General features: G+C 39.6%; 1 non-coding gene across 1 annotated transcript; it reads right to left on the minus strand.

Annotated features, from left to right (window-relative positions):
* Window positions 1–2,571: 2,571 nt before the first annotated feature.
* On the minus strand, window positions 2,572–2,678 carry LOC129627457 (U6 spliceosomal RNA). The gene has a single exon (XR_008702606.1). It is a non-coding gene; the product is annotated as a U6 spliceosomal RNA (small nuclear RNA).
* Between the last annotated feature and the right edge of the window lie 3,614 nt (window positions 2,679–6,292).

A 6,292-nucleotide genomic window follows, 5' to 3' on the forward strand; every position in this document is an offset into this window, starting at 1 on the left:
GAGAGTCTGTGTACTGCAACGCAAGATCCCGCGTGACCCAACTTAGACACAATGCAGCCAAATATATGTATAAAGTGTCTAAACAATTGGTTTCCACTGAGGCCTCTCTCCTTGGCTTGTAGACAGCTGTCTTCTCTCTGTGGGTCTATGCCCTAATTTCCTTTTCTTATAAAAGGACACCAGCATACTGGATTAGGGCCCACACTAACGACCTCATTTTTAATTTAATTACCATTTTAAAGGTCTTATCTCCAAATACAGTCAGATGAAGTATGGGACCCAATCCAGCAAAGAACAGAAGCTGAGCCGGTATTCATTCCCAGAAAGCCATGACCTTGTTGTCCACAATGCAGTTGCCTCTGATAACAATGAAATCCCACTGCACACTTTCTCAAACCCAGACTCCCCACCCCAGCCCCAGAGGCACACCGTCATGAAATGTATGTTTCTTTCAGAAGTTATCCTTTATATTAATAACATGCATCCATAACCTTATGTTTTTCTAACAAGTATTAACAATATCTTCATCCTTCTCCCAAACAAGGCAAGAATCTTAAAATGTGTTAACTTCTCCCCAAGTAGCATCCCATGCTCCCATTTCATGTAAGCAACGTCTAATATCTTAACCATCATTTTAACCACTTTTCTCCCCAAATTAGTGAGTAGTGCCACTGATTAGTCACAAGGTATTTGGGCAGACCAACATATTTGGCTGATTTCTTTGGTCACAATTTCTTCTTGCATTTGAGCTCATTTTGCTCATTGCTAAAGTGTCTGTATGAGCCTTTCTTTCAATGAGAGTCTGAAAATAGGCATGTGCTTCATCTATGTATAGCCAGAAATGTTCATCACTCTTAGGATACTTTTAGGTTCAAGTTCTTTCCCCTCAGTGCTTAGGTAACAGGATTCCAGTGTTTTGTAGCATCTACTGTTTCTGGCATTTAATTCCTATGCTTCTGTCATTTGTTTCTAAGTTTGTTTTTTCTAACATTTGTCTTTAACTGTTTTCCCTCTTCTTTCTTAAACTTTTGCAGTTTAACTCTTATGTGTCTAGATATGGGTTTGTTTCTATTTACTCTGCTTAGGGGCTTCCCAGGTGGTTCAGTGATAAAGAATCCACCTGCCAATGCAGGAAACGTGCATACGATCCCTGGGTGGGAAGATCCCCTGGAGGAGGAAATGGCAACCCACTCCAGTATTCTTGCCTGGAGAATCCCGTGGACAGAGGAGTCTGGTAGGCTACAGTTCATGAAGTCGGAAAGAGAGTGACTGAGCATGTAATCACACACACCGTGCTTAGGGCACATACATTTTTCCCATTCTAGAAAACTCTTTACCATTACCTCTTCAAAGACTTCTCCCTTCTATTCTTTTTATTTTATCATTCTAGATCTCTAATAGAAAAAACTGTCACTTCGCATTGTATCTTATCTTCCATGCCTCTTATCTTCGTTTTCTCCAACTCCTATGTCTCGGGTCATGTTTCCAACACTGTTATCTACTTTACTTCACTGGATCTCTCTCCTTTTATGTATCTAGTCTATTGTTTAACCTATAAAACAAACATTTCCTTCCAAAGCACAAGTTCTTTCCAAAATTCTCATTTCCTAGCATCCTGTGAAAAGCTAACACTCATTTCAAAGAGCTTTATTCATAAAGCTCACGATACTATAGAAAAATGTTTTATCCAAATGCAACCACAACAACAGAAGTCCAAACCTTACTGTGGTTGTCACTTTTAAAGCAGTTCATCGATGATCTATTATATGCTTTGCTTTCACCAAGAATGTGTACTAGGAATGGCAGTAAAGCAACGCATTTCCCAGAATGGTAATGAAGTGCAGCCAAAATAGAGATAATTATTTTAATTAATGGTAATGATTTTAACGGTTGAACATTTTAACTAATTAATTATGATTGATTGCTTGTTACTAATCAAGGAATATGAGTCAAAGTTGTAATTGAAAAACCGGGAGCAATGGGCTTTGCAGAGAGCATATCACAACCCTACTGGGATCAGAAGCACGACTTTTGCCTTGAACATTGCATCCGGGAGCATTCCAGTCCTTTCTCTTTCATTTATTCCTAAGACAGACTGCTAGGGTGTTGATTTTTCAGTGCTGTGATTAGGATCCTTCATCAGAAATGGGGAAACAAAATGTGAAAAGTGAATATATTTCAAGAAATACCTATATTATTTTTACATATCATATTATTCCTCTAAATTTTATTCTTGTTAAGCTCTCGAGACTAAGCATTCTTTTTCAGATAAAGATTCTAAATACCAGAAGCCACCCAATTGGTTTATTCAGGCAATCCGAATTTTTAAGAATTAATTTTTATTGGAGTATAATTGCTTTACAATATTGTGGTAGTTTCTACTGGATAGCAAAGTGAATCAACTATATGTATACATATATCCCCTCTTTTCTGGATTTTCCTCTCATTTAGGTCACCCCAGAGCACTGAGTAGGGTTCCTTGAGCTATACATTAGTATAGCTAATGTATAGTTCTCATTAGTTATCTATGTTGTATGTAGTATCAGTAGCGTCCCAATCTCTCAAACTCATAAATATATGAAACACTTCATGAATTTGCATGTCATCTTTGCACAGGGACCATGCTAATCTTCTCTGTATTGTTCCAATTTTAGTATATGTGCTGCCAAAGCGAGCACCAGACAATGTGAATTTTTAATAGCATATTGCCTAAGAATTAGTTTCCCAGTAGTTTTATATTTAGTATGTGGACACTGGATTGTCAAATCCTTAAAAACCTAACAAACTAAAGATAGAACTCCTTATACCAGTAAATTAAACTTCTTTTCACTCTTTAATCTAATGATTCTAATTGAGGCAAATCAACATCTCAACACAACCTGGGATTTATCTTGAGATGTACCATAATTCATTCTGCATTAGTAAATACAGCAATGTGGTCATTTTCATCCTAAATAATCCTTTTACTATAAATAAAAGTCATGTTGCACCACTTTAATTTGTAGATAAGGAGAGCTGAGGGAGGGACCATAGGAATAGTAGAGTGAGAATCAGGCACGGCCAGTTTGGAAAAGGGCAGAAGGTCAATGCAGCCATGGTACAGAGTATGAAGATAGGAGTGTGGTAAGAAATGAGGCTGGAGGGGTAGACAGGAGCTAAATGGAGCCTCTTGTTTGTCACACTATTTAAAGGGTCCTCAGGACAAAGAGGAAATGCTGGAGATCACACAGGAGGGGATGACATAATCAAATGTATCTTAAAGTGAAGTCACTCAGTCATGTCTGACTCTTTGCGATCCCATGGACTGTAGTCTAGCAGGCTCCTCTGTCCATGGGATTTTCCAGGCAAGAGTACTGGACTAGGGTGCCATTGCCTTCTACAGGGGATCTTCCTGACCCAGGGATCGAACCCAGGTCTCCTGCATTGCAGGCAGACACTTTACCCTCTGAGCCACCAGGGAAGCCCACAAATGTATCTTAAGCAAGTTCATTCTAGTGCACCTGCTAGAAGATTTCTAGGGGTGAGGAGAAAAGTCAGGAAGGATGCTGTCCCCACAGTCCAGATGACAAACAATGAGAAGTGATATCAAGGCAACGATAGGGGCATCTCTGGAATAAGAATACCTGGATTTGGTCAGAAATTTACTGAATGTATGTATGTAAGTGGGCTTCCCCTGTAGCCCATTTGGTAAAGAATCTCCCTGCAATACACAAGACCCTGGTTAGATTCCTGGGTCGGGAAGATCCCCTGGAGAAGGAAATGACAACCCACCCCAGTATTCTTGCCTGGGAAACCCCATGGACAGAGAGCATCCTGGCAAACTACAGTCAATTGGGTCACAAGAGTCAGACAAAACTTAAAGTCTAAACTACGAACACCACCACATATGTATGTAATTAACAATTAAAAGCATGATGACTACAAAGAAAGTTCAAGCTTGAGCGAAAGGACTGAGCTATTTGGAACCTGTTAAAATCAAGGTACGGAAGACACTCTGGTTATCTCATGTTGTATCCACTTCTTTCTGCCTATCCCATCCAACAGTCACACCTCAGCCACCTGTTGTCTGCAGCCATGGTCTCCAGATCACCTGCCTGTCTTTCAGACTAGATGTCATCTGAAGACACAGGAGGTTCTACCAGGGGAAGCAAGTCTGGGAGTCAAGCCTGTGCCTTTGGTTGGCATGGGAGCAACATCACACTATTTTTTCTACATCTCATGGTCTAATCACTGATTTTTCAATCACTTGATTCACACTGCCTCAGCCGACATTTTCATGTGGACCATTTTTAAAGTCTTCATTGAATCTATTACACTATCACTTCTGTTTCTCATGCTCTGGGGGTTTTGGCCTCGAGACATGTGAGATCTTAGCTCCCCAACCAGGGACTGAACATGCACCCCTGCATGAGCCTGAAGTCTTAAGCACTGTACCACCAGGAAAGTGCCCCCCCACCTTTTTTTTTTAAAGATAATCATAGTCTTTAAAAGCACTTTGCAAAGTGTGTTCAGAAAGAGTGGCTGGTATCCCTTCCTTTCTTGTAGTAAACTTCAGTGCCGAATTACCTTCAGCTGAATCTGTCTCCCACTGCCTGGCTCATACTCGTAAGGGTGTAGTTTCAGATTACCAGACTCCTCCCCATTTTCTCCTCCCTGCTGTGGCCCAGGTATGATACATGCCAGCACACTGAGGCCCAAGAGACTAGACTTTAAGTCCCTGTAATTCTTTCTGTCCATAGTCAGGATTACACCCTGGGCCTGGGCTTCAGAGATCATGGAGACTGCATTTAGGGGTCATGTGACTTAGATGTAGCGAGATGAAAGCTACAGAACGTGAGAATCAAGGCAATTCCCCAACAGGTTTTGACATCAGTAGCATTTGCAAACATTTCTCCTTTTCAAAATCTCGTGCTGAAGCTCTGGAGACAGCAGAAATATCTTTATTCCTCTCAGATATCACCAAGGTTAAAGTGCGCTGTCTGTATCTCAGCCAAGAAATTTGTTTCAAGATCAAGAGGGAAGTGCACACAGAGTTGAAAGAATAATGATATTCAGATCATCAGCTTTTTTTTTTTTTTTTGTCTCTCTGCAGACTGTCCACTTGATAATTTACCCTTGGACATTTTTAGTCTCAGGTCAGACTTCCTTCTGCCATTTGGCATTCTCCCAGGCACCATCCTTTTCCATCAGTCAGTGTAAACATTAGCCAAGCATAATTAGGAAGGTAAATCTGCTGTAGAAATGATCATGATTTCATTTAGAGTTAGCCAGTGTTAGACAATGGATAGTCAGTTAATTTTCTTTTGCAGGAAATTTGAAAACAAATAACAGACTAATCATCTAGACACATCAAAACTGCATCTAAGTTAACCACTGCAGCTTGTTTTTCTGATAAGAATACATTCAGCGATGTTCTCATTTCAGTATAAAGAAATGAGTGGTTGGCAGAGGAGAAATATCATATGACATCCCTTATATGTGGAATCTAAAAAGAAATGATACAAATGAACTTACTTACAAAACAAACAGATTCACAGACTTAGAGAAAGAACTTATGGTTGCCGTGGGGAAGAAGGATGGGGGGAACAGATAGTCAGGGAGTTTGGGCTGGACATGTACACACTGCTGATTTAAAATGGATAACCAACAAGGACCTACTGTATAGCACATGGAACTCTGCTCAATGTTACGTGGCAGCCTGGATGGGAGGGGAGTTTAGGGGAGAATGGATACATGTGTATGTATGGCTGAGTCCCTGAGTTGTTCACCTGAAACTATCACAACATTGTTAATCGGCTATACTCCAGTACAAAATTAAAAGTTTATTTCCTCTGGCAAATTACATATATATTTATTTATTTATTTGATCTGTTTTAATTTATTATTATCACAACTTACTATAGGCTATCTGATTTACAGATCAATTAATTTCTTCCTTCAAAATAAACTTATTTTCTGGATAGTGTATTTTTTAAATTGAAGTACAGTTGATTTACAATGTTGTGTTCATTTCTGGTGTACAGCAAACTGATTCTCTCTCTCACTCTCTCTCTATGTCATGCATGCTTTGTGTGTGCTAATTGCTTCAATCGTGCCCAACTCTTTGCGACCCTATGGACTGTAGCCCCTCAGGCTCCTTTGTCCATGGGATTATTATTATATAAAGCAAGTCCCCTACATATGAACAAGTTCCATTCCTAGAGTCCATTCAAAAAAAAAAGCAAAATAAAAAGTTAAAAAAAAAAAAAGAAAAAAATGAGTCTTTGGGTTGGAAAAAAGAAGCAGCACAAAA

This window comes from Bubalus kerabau, chromosome 14, assembly GCF_029407905.1.
Source record: "Bubalus kerabau isolate K-KA32 ecotype Philippines breed swamp buffalo chromosome 14, PCC_UOA_SB_1v2, whole genome shotgun sequence".
NCBI lineage: Eukaryota > Metazoa > Chordata > Mammalia > Artiodactyla > Bovidae > Bubalus > Bubalus kerabau.